We start from the raw sequence: 14516 nt of genomic DNA, 5'->3' as shown, positions 1-14516 counted from the left end.
GAGACAAGTATTGCTAATGTTAGCAGTGATCAGAGTTCTAGCAATGAAGATGTGATCACCACTGGCTTAGTGTCACCTGTCAGTGACTATGTACCTTTGCAGACCCAGTCAGGTGCAGAGCAGGAATGCCAGCCCTGGCAGGCTACCACAGACCAGCAGCAGAAAGACCATGAAAGGAAAGTTGCAGGTGTGTCAGACCCACAATCAGACCAGCCAGCTGCATCGTGTGAGTGTTGTTTTTCAAATGAGGAGGGCAAGGACCCCAACTCCTGGTGTGAAACGGTCAACGAACCTGCTTTATGGCCCAGTACCATTACCGACCAAGCCAAGTCGATTCTTGTTAGTAGAGGAGAAACTGCATTTCAAAACAGAAGTGCTAAGTACCCAGCCTCAGTCAGGGATAGAGGCATTGGGGGTACCAGTAGGAGCTTTACAAATGCTCTACTCAGTTGCTCTCTACCCAAAGGGCAAACTGTGACTAGGCAGTGGCTACTTTACACTCCTTCAACTGGCTGTGTGTATTGTTTTGCTTGCAAACTGTTTTCCAGTAAGCACAATACTTTTGTTCATGGATTTTCTGACTGGAAACATTCAGAGCGGATTGGTGAGCATGAGGGGAGTGTGGAGCATAGGGCTTGCATGCTAGCATTATATAATCGCTGCAGAGGCACAGCAACAATTGATTCTGATATTGTCAAACAAATTGATGCAGAAAGACAATACTGGCGGGAAGTTTTGAAAAGAGTTGTTGCAGTCATCCAGTTTTTGGGGGAGAGGGGACTTGATGAGCTATTAGGATCAGCCCACAATGGTAATTTTTTGGGCATCATAGAACTCTTATCCAAATTTGACCCATTCCTAGCTGAGCACCTCCAAAGGTTTGGAGGTAAGGGAAAAGGTCCTACTTATCATCAACAGTGTGTGAAGAATTTATCCATTTGATGGGACAGAGAACAAAGCAGGCAATTGTTAATGAGATCAAAGAATCAAAATACTTCTCTGTTATAGTTGACTCCACTCCAGACCTTGCTCATGTGGACCAACTTACTTTTATTTTCAGGTTTGTTAATAATGACGGACATGTAGTTGAGCGTTTTCTAGCTTTTGAGCCTATTGAAAACCATAGTGGGGACAGTTTGGCAGAGTGTGTCGTTGCTATGGTGGAGAATCTGGGCCTAGACTTATCCAACTGTAGGGGCCAGTCATATGAAATGCAAGTAACATGTCGGGAAAGTACAATGGAGTCCAAGCTCATCTTAAACAAAGAAACTCTTTGATTTGTTATGTCCCCTGTGCAGCACATTCACTGAATTTAGTTGGTGTCAATGCTGTTGACAGTAGCCCAGAAGCTGGACGTTTTTTTGACTTTGTACAGGCAATGTACACATTCTGTGCATCATCTACACACAGGTGGGGAAAGGTTTTCCGTGATACTGATATCAAACTCACACTGAAATCACTGTCAGGTAATCGATGGAGCGCACGAGCTGAGTCAACTAAGGCTCTTTGGAAATATTATGCACAACTGAGAAATGTGTAACTCGAAGTGAAGCCTCTGCACTCTGTGACAAATTGGACACGTTGGAGATGGCCTTCATGGCATACTTCTGGGACACAATACTACAGAGGTTCCAAGCCTCAAGTCTGCAGCTGAAGCATGATATTGACATATGTACAGCTACACAACTTCTCTTGTCTTTACGAGACTTTGTGGCAGCACAGAGAGATAACTTTGAGGTGTTTGAAGGGGCAGCTTTAAATGTCACCACTGCTGTCTCCTAAGAGTACAAGCATGACCTCCAGCGTACAAAGAAGCGCAAAATTATGTCTGATGATAGTGCAGAGCCAGGTGTAGCATTTAACGGAAAGGACAAGTTTCGGATTGAAACTTTTAATGTTGTCATTGACAAACTTGTGTCCTGTCTCAACCACCGTTTGAATGCATACACACACTTAATTGAGCTATTTGATGTTCTTTTCATGCCTGACAATATGTCCAACAGTGAGCTCATTTTAAAGGCTAACTTACTCGCTGCAGCATATCCTTCAGATCTGAACATGAGCCTGGCGGATGAATTGATACAATACAAATCATTCATAACAGAAAAAGAAAAACATCCTAGTAAAATGCTCAAAACCATGATAAATTTGAATTTACAATCAACCTTTCCAAATGTCTACATAGCACTTAGACTTTTTTTGACTGTGCCTATCACAAATTGTGAAGGGGAGCGTTCATTCTCCAAACTGGCTCGTATTAAGAATGAACTGAGGATTAGGATGCGCCAAAACCGCCTGAACTCACTGTCACTTCTGGCCATTGAATCAGATTTGGTCAGACAGCTTAATTTTGATGAATTAGTGGATGACTTTGCAAGAAAGAAGAGTAGAAAGAAACATATTTAAAATAGACTCTTGAGTTAGGGTTAGTTAGTGACTGGTTGTTTAATGTATTACTTTATTTATGTTTTTTGGGCAGGGGAGGTGCGCATGGGGGAGTGGGGGGGGGGGGTGGGGGGGCCCTGTGCAACTCTTTGCCCAGGGGCCCAGACTATCCTTAATCCGTCCTTGCCATCACTGCTCTAGGCTGTGTCATATATGCTTATCAGTTTAACCCTCTATTGTTTCCTGGGCTTGTAGAGCTGATGTCATGTAGGATTTTCTGGTATGAGAGAGGCAGTCAGACAGCTTGTCTTTCTTAAAGCTTTTCTGAATTAGTTTTTTTTCCGTTATCGACAGGAAGCCAGGTATGCGCCGGTCGCTGTTGACGTCCAGCAGGGATGAAATTATTCGCTGGTTTAAAGAGGAGCAGACCCTCAGAGTTTGTTTACAGCAAGGCGAGAGTCGAGTTGCCCCCTGGTTTCAAAGTGTGGGCCATCTGTGAGCTTTAATCCAAGAAAAACCTCTCTCTCTCTGTCTAAGTGTTCTGCTTCTAATTACTGGGTTTGTTATTATTATTATTATTATTATTATTATTATTATTATTTCAAAGGATTAATGCTATTTCATTATATTTGTTTGCAATATTACTAACATAATAAATAATTATCTTACAGTCAATAAATTGAAATACGTGATTAAAAGTTTTTGATTTGAGCTCTTTCTCTTTGTACACAGGTATTATTACTCGTGAGGAGGTGGAGGATTTGCTGAAGTCAGGCAGCGCTGGAAGCTTCCTGGTCCGTGTTAGCGAGAGGATCTTTGGATATGTTCTTTCTTACAGAACATAGTCTATGACTCCTGCAAGTTTGGGCAAATTTCACTGTATTGTTTATTTTATATTAATTGTTTGTTTTTTTTTATTCATGTTTAAAATTTTATTTCTCATGATTTTCCCATAATGCCAAAACAGGTCCACTATCATTTGAAAGAGTCTGTCCTAGGCTATCACCTCTGCAAGTTTGGGCAAATTTCATGCTTAAAATTAAATTTCTCATGATTTTCCTATAATGCCAAAACAGGTCCATGACCATTTGAAAGAGTCTGTCCTAGACTATGACTCCTGTAAGTTTGGGCAAATTTCACTGTATTGTTTATTTTATATTAATTTTTTATTATTTTTTACTCATGCTTAAAATTAAATTTCTCATGATTTTCCCATAATGCCAAAACAGGTCGATGACCATTTGAAAGAGTACAACATAGGCTATCACCTCTGCAAGTTTGGGCAAATTTTACTGTATTGATTATTTTATAATAATTTTTTTTTTTATTTATGCTTAAAATATTTTTTTTTTCATGATTTTCCCATAATGCCAAAACAGATCCATGACCATTTGAAAGAGTCTGTCCTAGGCTATGACTCCTGCAAGTTTGGGCAAGTTGTACTGTTTTGTTTATTTTATCTTATCTTCATTTTGTTATATTCTATTTTTATTGTATTATTTTATTTTGTTGTCTTACTTTATTTATATATCTATTTTAACAACAGCTCTTGGGTGTAAACTGAATCGTGAGATCACAATTTCGTTCCACCTCATGAACCACATGTGATACGAATGACAGTAAAATCTCCTTGAATCCTTGAAAACAGGTCCAGTACCATTTGAAAGAGTCTGTCCTAGGCCATCACCTCTGCAGGTTTGGGCAAATTTCACTGTTTTGTTTATTTTTAATACTTGCTAGTATCAGATGTAAATTCATTCTCCAATAAGCCATCACAGGGCCACTGTGAGGCAGTCCTATCAGTTCCTCAGGCTATCAGCACTGCGTATTTCTGCAGGTTTCACTATAGATAGCCCCTTGCACTTGAGGTATTGGATTTAAGGTGATGGTTTTAAACTCACACCCCCTGTTTCTAGCACAGGTGTCTTTAACAGGTGATTTCTAGACTAGACTGTTTAGAAATATGCTGAGCAGTTTAATGGTGGAACAGTTAAGTGGACCTTTTTGTTTTATTTGTTTTGGCATTATTGGAAAATCATGAGAATTTTCATTTAAAGCATGGATTAAAAAAATAATAATAATATAAAATAAACAGTACAGTAAAATCTACCCAAACTTTCAGTGGTCATAGCCTAGGACAGACTCTTTCAAATTGTAGTGGAACTGTTTTGGCATTATGGGAAAATCATGAGAAATTTAATTTTAAACATGAATAAAAAAATAAAACAAATGAATATAAAATAAACTAAACAGTAAAATTTACCCAAACTTGCAGGAGTCATAGCCTAGAACATACTCTTTCAAATGGTAGTGGACCTGTTTTGGCATTATAGGAAAATCATGAGAAATTAAATTTTAAGCATGAATAAAAAATAAAAAAAACATTACATAAAATAAACAATACAGTGAAATTTGCCCAAACTTGCAGGAGTCATAGGCTAGAAAATACTCTTTCAAATGGTAGTGGAACTGTTTTGGCATTATGGGAAAATCATGAGAAATTTAATTTTAAGCATGAATAAAAAATAAAAAAATTAATATAAAATCAACAATACAGTGAAATTTGCCCAAACTTGCAGGAGTCATAACCTATGTTGTACTGTTTCAAATGGTCATGGACCTGTTTTGGCATTATGGGAAAATCATGAGTAATTTAATTTTAAACATGAATAAAAAATAAAAATAAAATAATATAAAATAAACAATACAGTGAAATTTGCCCAAACGTGCAGAGGTGATAGCCTAGGACAGACTCTTTCAAATGGTAGTGGACCTGTTTTGTCATTATGGGAAAATCATGAGAAATTTATTTTTAAACATGAATAAAAAATAAAAATAAAATTATATAAAATAAACAATACAGTGAAATTTGCCCAAACTTGCAGGAGTCATAGCCTTGGACAGACTCTTTCAAATGGTAGTGGAACTGTTTTGTCATTATGGGAAAATCATGAGAAATTTAATTTTAAGCCTGAATAAAAAATTATAAAATTAATATAAAATAAACAATACAGTGACATTTGCCAAAACTTGCAGGAGTCATAGCCTAGGTTGGACTCTTTCAAATGGTCATCGATCTGTTTTGGCATTATGGAAAAATCATGAGAAATTTAAATTTTAAACATGCATACATTTTTTTTATTAATATAAAATAAACAATACAGTGCAATTTGCCCAAATTTGCAGAGGTAATAGTCTAGGATGGACTCTTTTAAGAGTACTGGATCTGTTTTGGCCTTTTGGGAAACTCATGAGAAATTTAATTTGAAGCATGGATTGAAAAAGTAATATTAATATAAAACTCTCTCTCTCTCTCTCTCTCTCTCTCTTAAAAAACGATGGGATTGTTATGGTATTATATCAAATAGATAATGTACTGCACAAAATCTACAGTGAGGTGAGTTATTTTAATCCGTTTTCTTCTCGTTTCTGGGCTTAATGTATGTCTGAATTAATATAACCGACTGAAACGTGTCTGTCTCCCCTTCTCTGTGTTTTTTCGCGTGCTCTCCTCCTGCGCGTCTGTTTACCGTAAAATCGCGCGTATACGCGCATCAAAGTTTAAAGCGCGGATGACTTGACTAGGAATTTCCGAAGCGCGGATAGCTTGACTCCTGTAAAACACCAGCATAGATATACTCCTTAATAACTGCCCACATCTTCCCCAATGTACACAATAAGACACTTCAGCAGACACAGCCGGCCCATCGGGAATCCTCACGAATCTCTCGATTAGCCACTCCGGGCCTGGACAAACTGACAAAGTTGTAATTAACTGATTTCCAATTTCCAGTCTTCATTATTTATCTTTTAATAATGCTTCTTTCGCCCAATTCCTTTGGAGCAGACATATGTTCTCAGTCTTCAAACTGATTGGGCATAAAAAAGGCCACTGCAAATTTCATATTTCTTTATTTGTGGATTTCATGGTTTGCCAGTATTCATGCCCTTAGTGCTGTCATTATCAGCCAGCATTGGCAGCCAAAAAAATATTGAGAGCATGTGTGCTGTTTGACAAAAAGGTTAATTTATATAAAATAAAAAAACACTTGAGGCTTGTAGTGTAAAGACAGCCACTGACACTGGTGATTTTTTTTTTTTTTTTAGATTTTATATAACATTTTATTATTTTATTGTTTATTCTATTATAATTCTGGTCTAAGTGATTCCTAAATGGCCAGTGAGTTTATTTAACTGCGACTGAGTGAATACAGCTGTTCAGCCCAAGGTGTGTTAAAAACATTTTTTTTAGACCGGGGTGTTCTGTCGAATTTTCCTACCCATCGATACATGCTTCCCAAAGGTACTGCGCATGCGCCGACCTACACAATTTAATTCTTTCTCGTGTTTTATGTATAATTAATCTGGTTTAGGGGGGTTTATGTGCATTAAACAACCTGGACGCACTGTCATTGCACACAAGTGTAAATGGAAACTAAAAATTACACTTATTATCATAAATAAATAGAAAAGCAGTTTGTAATGAGCTATATTTACTATAACTTTGCCATGGTACAATGAATTATGCAATCCAAATCTAATAACGTACATCTACTGGAATATCACTGGGTACATGCCCTAAAATAGTGCTTCTTTTGTATTTTTACAGTTAAATATACATTGGGGCAGCACGGTTCGACAAGGTAGCAGAATTCGACAGAACAGCGGCCCTGTTTCTCCAGTCCAGCTCCGCCCGTGCTCTCATCAACAGACTTTTGGAAGAAACCAAAGTCACTGGAAAAGAGGGGGAGATCTGAGATTTTGAGGCATGATATTTAATATAATTAAAATAATATATTTCACCGTTCCTATTAAATTATGATTATTCACGTTTATATCTCACGTTTTAATACAATATAACGTATAATGAATATATTAGAACACACAAATTAAAAACCTTTCGGGCAACAAAAACCCCCGAACCTAGTTTTGAATGGTCGTGGCTCCACTCCACTGAATCAGTAACAGCCAGAAAGACGTCCTTTTTTCCGGGAGCTGCATGGGGACTGCAGGAGTCTAAAACCTCGCTGTGATTTATGGGGAATAGTTATTAATATTGGGTCAAATAATCCAGTATTTCACTCTGGTGCTGAAGGTCCGCTGTGCTGCTCTTTACTGAGTTTCCCCCTTTACTCTGTTTTCGTTTAAAGCCCCTCAGTCTTAAAACAGAGGCACCAGCGGGCCTTCCGCACCGATAGTGATTATTACCCTGCCGGTAGTGTAGCGCGGCGGAGCTCTGTAAGTCCCGGTGAGTAATTTAGTTAGCTGACTTTCAGCTCTCGGTGAAGCGCGGTCTTATTATGATACTTAATTAGCTCTTAAACGGCGCTGGGTGTTTGTTTTGTTTCTGAACGAGCAGGTGCTGCTGCAGTCAATCGAGCTAACTGTAGCTAATTAGCTTAGCCAGCCATCCTCCACTCGCTAGCTTGCTAACGTTAGCTATCTTACAGCGTTATTCGCCATTAACACGCTTTAAATATTCTTACCACAATTTAAAGCGTGTTAATGGCGAATAACGCTATAAGATAGCTAACGTTAGCGAGCTAGCGAGTGGAGGATGGCTGGCTAAGCTAATTAGCTACAGTTAGCTCAACCGGCTAAGCTAATTAGCTACAGTTAGCTCGATTACTAGCAGCGTCACCTGCTCGTTCAGAAACAAAAACACACCCAGCGCCGTTTAAGAGCTGTTTCACGACCTTCTCTCCCAGCACAGGGTGTGTTTTTCTCAATCAGCAGCAGCTTTTAAACCACGCTGTAGTTCAGTAATAATATCGCGTTTCACCGAGAGCCGAAACAGCCAATTAGCTAACGGTAGTTTAAATAACAGGCCTGAGAGCTCCTCTCGGTACTCCGGTCTAATTCGGCAGGGTTTTTGTAGATATTTAACTTCTGAATCTTATTAATACTGAATTAAAGTATGGTAATCTGGCTAATGTTAAAAAGTCAACTAGCTTTTTTACCAAAACGCTATTAGTTAATTTATACCTAATTTTAGCGGTGTGTTCCCACAAGACGAATAAAAAAGATAAATAAATAAAAAAAAAGAGCGGCAGTCTGCGCATGCGCGAAATTATCGGCCGACTGCGCATGCGCGAATATTAGCGGCAGTCTGCGCATGCGCGAATATTAGCGGCCGACTGCGCATGCGCGAATATTAGCGGCCGACTGCGCATGCGCGAAATTTAGCGGCCGACTGCGCATGCGCGAAATTTAGCGGCCGACTGCGCATGCGCGAAATTTAGCGGCCGACTGCGCATGCGCGAATATTAGCGGCCGACTGCGCATGCGCGAAATTTAGCGGCCGACTGCGCATGCGCGAATATTAGCGGCCGACTGCGCATGCGCGAAATTTAGCGGCCGACTGCGCATGCGCGAATATTAGCGGCCGACTGCGCATGCGCGAAATTTAGCGGCCGACTGCGCATGCGCGACATTTAGCGGCCGACTGCGCATGCGCGAATATTAGCGGCCGACTGCGCATGCGCGAAATTTAGCGGCCGACTGCGCATGCGCGAATATTAGCGGCCGACTGCGCATGCGCGAAATTTAGCGGCCGACTGCGCATGCGCGACATTTAGCGGCCGACTGCGCATGCGCGACATTTAGCGGCCGACTGCGCATGCGCGAATATTAGCGGCCGACTGCGCATGCGCGAAATTTAGCGCATGCGCAGTCTGCCGCTAAAATTGGCGCATGCGCAGTCCGCCGCTAATATTCGCGCATGCGCAGACCGCGCCGAAATTTCGCGCACGCGCAATCGCCGCTAAATTTCGCGCACGCGCAGACGGCCCCCTCTTTTTTTATTTATTTTTTTAATTTATTTGTCTTGTGGGAACACACCGCTAAAATTAGGTATAAATTAACTAAAAGTGTTTTGGTAAAAAGCTAGTTGACTTTTTAACATTAGCCAGATTACCATACTTTAATTCAGTATTAGTTAAGATTCAGAAGTTAAATATCTACAAAAACCCTGCCGGATTAGACCGGAGTACCGAGAGGAGCTCTCAGGCCTGTTAGGTATTTAAACTACCGTTAGCTAACTGGCTGTTTCAGCTCTCGGTGAAACGCGATCTTATTACTGAACTACAGCGTGATTTAAAAGCTGCTGCTAATTGAGAAAAACACACCCTGTGCTGGGAGAGAAGGTCGTGAATCAGCTGTTTGTTTGTTTTGCTGCAACTGGATTTTATAAAGATATGAGAAAAGAATGCTTTCGTCGTGGATTTGACATGAAAAGGTAAGCTGCTGTTATGTTCTGATCTGTGCAGGCAGTTTATGCACTTAACGTAACTCCGTTAGACAACTAAACTTACAGAGCTAGCGTTTGTTGTTTCTCCGGCTTAGTTTTCTGCAGTCCATGATTATTAGCTAAGGTGTTTAGTTTATTTTGACCCCAAACACGAGGCGCGAGACGCAGCATTCACTGCATTTTGCATATTATTTACTAACCGCGTGAATCCACTGTACGTGCAAGTTAGCGTTAACTTCATCACGAACGAGTAACGGATTAGTAAACACACTTGTCTTTTTTTTAATCCTCACAGTTTCTGTCAGGAAACACTGAAAGAAAACTTCTCCTCTGTCTCTGTTTATACAGCGATGGTTTGGGTTTAAAGCTGGGTTTGTTGTGCTGGATATTTGGTTAGGAGCAGGAGATTTTATAAGATGTGTGGCTGCATAATTGTGAACTGAGATCGCGGTCTGTGAAGTTACACCCGCAGCTAACCAGTGACTTTAAAAAACAAATAAACACAGCTGTTGCTGGACTAGATGGGTTTTAAAAAATGAGTTAATTAATTTTAAAAGACTAGGCTACTAATGTTGGCTGCTGAGTCCAGCTGATCATCCAGAAATAAACATTACCTATGCTGGTCAAAAGCTATTAGAAGAGCTAACATCCCAGGGTGTGTGTTTTTTTTTTTTTTTTCTGATTTTGAGCATTATTTAAGGAGGGAGTGTAAGTCTGTGCTGCAGTAGAAGAGTGTAATTTTAGAAAAGTTGCTGTATTTGTCTCACTGTCTTAGATAGTATAGACTTTAAACATGTTACTAAAAATTAACACTGGACCGTGTTTTTAAATACTTGCCATTCTGGATGTCCTGAACATTTTCATGCAGGCCTGTGTGTTTTAAAAAATATATATTTTATTCATTCTATTTTATGTTGGTTAGTTTTATTTATGTAAAGTAAGACCTGTAGATCTACTTTATTGGATAAATTGATACAGCTACCATGAACTGTTGTGTTTCTGTTCTGTAAAATCAGGCCCAGTTCCAAAAGACACAACATCCTCAGTGTCCTGGAGATCCAGCTGAAGCACTGGCCACTCCACCTTCTCCATCCCCAAAAGAGGAAGATCAGCAGCAGTGGAGGGTCCCAGGATGTTGAGATGGTAGTGCATAGCGGTAAGTCCTAATCACATTTTTAGCCTCTGAGTCAGTCATTTATTTTTCTTAATCCAATATTTTGGCAATGGAAAAAAAGGAACACATCCAAGTTGTCCCTTATGTTTTTATTAATAAATTAATTATTATTGAAACAATGATTTAAGAACATACCTAAATCAAAACTAAAAACTGTATATAAAATAAAATATTAGACAGAAACATCGTTACAATTCTCAGAGTACGCTGAGGCAGCTCGGCTTAAAAAACTGTAAATATGCATTTTACAAAAGTTAGCTTAAAAAATAATAGTTTAAAAATGTAAGATGATGAATATATATGTTAATACATTAATAGCTTAATATTATTACTCTATTTGTTCTTATTACTGACTTACCGGGGGAACTAATTAAGGGACAGGAACACACAGAGAAATGTGTTGGCAGTGCTGTTGCTAATTTTACTGAGTGTCTACAGTGTACTGGGAGGATTGTGCTGGGTGCTTATTGTTTCTCAGGTGGTAAATCATGTTTGTTGCTGAATGTGCATTTTTTTTCCTTCCCACCTTGTAAAATCCTGCCTTTGCAGTCCACTTTAAAAATATTTCCAAACAGAGATGTGTAATACGCTCTTTCGATCTTACAGCTGCTGCTCACACTGCTAATAAATAAAAAATAAACACAGTTGATTTTATCGGAGCGCCAGTACCCAAACCCGACTGACTAAAACTTTCAATCGTAACCACCTTACACTTAACGATTGAGATGACACAACCGCAACTCAACTGCAGCTCGACTCTAGCCAGACTCTCGTGATTTTATCCTGACTGGAAATTTGTCTGCAACTGTGAAATCATTGGAAAATCGTTAGGTACCTGAACACTCTTCTCTCTTCACCCTTAATGTAGCAGCTACCCACTGGATAACTGTTTGCCTGTTCTATAGTGACTGTAATTTCCTTCTGTCTGTTTCTTACACTCTGTAGGTACTTATATATTTTTTTTATTGAACGTGGCAGCGTGCCGACAATCACAAGTATTGCAAATGTTGGGATAAATTTCAGCCAATTTAACTTTACTATAATGTGCTCTGTGTACTCTGCAGGTACTTCTAAGGCAGCTAGTTGAAGGCGTGATTGAGGTCCATGCCAGAGGGGTTCTGCACTGTGACCTCAAGCCATAGAACATCCTGGTTCAGATGTACAGTTAGGAACCACGCCTTCATCTTCTGTTCTTCTGGTATGGGTTTTCAGTGAACACTACAGGCAGAGAACTGTCTTCTTTGTAGAAGCTACCATTACTGAATAGAGATTCAGGTCAAAACATTCCTTAACGCTCAGTCACTGTCTCTAATTTACTTTTCAGGACCTTCCTCATGAGTGGTTTACCCATGAGGCCAAATCCTCCACAGTGTTGCAGATAGGAATCATCCTGCTGTGTGTGAGAGGTGACCCTTCAACACCAGCATGGAGATCACCTCAAAGAAGTCTCAGATCATCTCTCCACCATCTGCTCTATGACCCCTGGCGAAGTATACACCACGACACAGCCACCACATCAGGCACACCTCAGTCAGGTACCATATAAAACAATAATAATAATAATAATTTAAAAAATCTATTTTCAATCTCTAGTTTAGAGAGTTCTCTAGTAGAGCTGGGCGATTAATCGATTTTATCGATAAATTCGAATTTACAGTTAAGGACAATGTGTTTTTATGAAAATCGATTTTCTCTGAGTTTTCTTTTTCACTACAGACGCTCCTCTGTGGGCACAGAGTGAGCTTAGCTAGCTCCCTCCATACCTCCCTCCCTCCCGTGCGCGCACCCCCCGCCCCTCCCTCACTCCCTCCCTCCCTCCCTTGCACGCACAAACACACACATACATACACAAAACACATGACTGCGGAGCTTAAGAGCAACTAGCTCCGTGATCTGGAGTTGGTTCGGTTTTGCGGCGTCGGACGTAGACCAAACAGGTCCTCGCTGTAAGGTGAACCAATTTATCACTATACCTTAAACAGAAGCATGTAGCGGAGTGGGAGAAGTGCTGCTACCATAGGAATGAACGCAGCAGCAGCACTAGTTCACCATTCAACGTTAAACAAGGAACTGTCCCTGGCACATCTTCCAACCGTGTACCAGGTTCTGTATGCACTACAAGTTAAGATGTTTTGCATATTCATGAGAAAAGATCTCATTTTATAGAACACTGGCACTTATTTAAAAGCTTTGTTTTGCAATTCTAGCCCAATAGGGAAAAGTATTTACTTAAGAGCATATAAATTGTACTTGTTTTCTATGGTCTACTTTGCAAGTTTTATCAAAAAAGGGCACCATTTTATTTATTTCTATTTGTTTTTAAGGGTGTGTTTATTTATTTATTTTTTAAGTTTGAGGGTGCATTGTGTCAGTACCTAAACTATGTTGGAGAAAGCTTTCTAAAAGTCACTAGATGTTCTCACTGTTTACAATAGTTTTTTTTTGCTTGTTTCTGGTTGCACTTTAACCACAAATGGAACATTTTAAGTGAAAACAAATTAAATAAGAACTAGTTTTTAACCATTTCTTTATCATCTTTAGTTTGATTTTTAGTAGGGGGAAAAATCTATTTAAATAAAAAATTGGATTAAAAAAAAAAAATCCAAGTTTTTTTTTTTTTTCGGCCATATCGCCCAGTTCTATTCTCTAGTTTAGAGGGTTTTTTATAAAACACACCTAAGGAAAATAGCAGGTATTAATAAAGCTATTGATTCCATACTTTTAAAAAGGTAATGATTTTCTTTAACTATATAAATGTTTTAATCGTTTTGTGTATTGTATGCTTTTAGTTGCTTCCTGTTTTGTATTTGTGTTCATGTACTTAAGGCTTTAATCCTTTTATCTTGATATTGTTTATCTTTTGATGTTTATTAATTACTTAACTGTATTTATCTTTATGTAGTATACTGTTAGTGTTTTAATCCATACACTTTTTGTATATATTTCTTTTATTGCTTAGTTACTTGCTATATTAATGGTTATTATATTGGTGTTTTAGTCTTATTTTGGGCTTATATTCATTAAAAACATTTTAACGTTTGTCTATTAGTGCTTTAATTAATTAATATTGTACTTACCTTTTACTATTTTACTATTAATCTTTCTGTACTTAATTCTGATATTTATACATTATTTTTTATATAATTTTATTTCAGCTTTGTATTACATTGTTTATTAATTGTATGTCTTTATACGGGATTTTATATTTGCATTGTATATATTTTTGTTTCATTTAATGTTTATGCTCTTTGTCTTTTTCAGATTTTTACATTTTTCAATTTGTGTATTGACCCAAGGAGTATGGGTTCCTCTCAAGGTTTCTATCTCTCTTTCTGAGAGAATTTTCTTTGCCGCTGTCTCCTTTGTGCTTACTCAAAAGAGGTTTGGACACTTTTTTTTTTTTTAACTGTTCTTAATTTTGTTTGTTTCTTAACTTTGTCAATAAATGTTTTTTTATTGCTATCACTGGTGTCTGTTTATTTGATCACACTATCGCTAAGTTTCTTGAAATGTGTTTATGGAAAAAAAATAATTTTAATATTTTATTAAATGTGGATTTGATGCCCACATTCAACCACTTTTTTAACACTTCAACTAAACACTGAAAGAATCAATCAGAAATTGATTTATTATTAATGTAATGAACAGAGATGTTCTGAAGTTAAAAGCTGATTATCCCATGTGTCCCATATTCCCAAACATGATAAG

The 14516-nt window shown here is 38.4% G+C and overlaps 1 long non-coding RNA gene across 2 annotated transcripts; it reads left to right on the top strand.

Moving 5' to 3' along the window:
- Positions 1-7360: 7360 nt before the first annotated feature.
- Positions 7361-14273, top strand: LOC125805025 (uncharacterized). Of its 2 annotated transcripts, none has more exons than XR_007441298.1 (4): positions 7361-7633; positions 10651-10790; positions 11873-12006; positions 12133-14273. It is a non-coding gene; the product is annotated as an uncharacterized LOC125805025 (long non-coding RNA). The 2 variants fall into 2 exon arrangements; XR_007441299.1 differs by lacking the exon at positions 7361-7633 and adding an exon at positions 9351-9622.
- The last annotated feature ends 243 nt before the right edge of the window (positions 14274-14516 follow it).

Source organism: Astyanax mexicanus, chromosome 11 (genome assembly GCF_023375975.1).
Source record: "Astyanax mexicanus isolate ESR-SI-001 chromosome 11, AstMex3_surface, whole genome shotgun sequence".
NCBI lineage: Eukaryota > Metazoa > Chordata > Actinopteri > Characiformes > Acestrorhamphidae > Astyanax > Astyanax mexicanus.
Note: the sequence above shows the minus strand (reverse complement) of the source record. Positions and strands in the feature narration are given on the sequence as shown.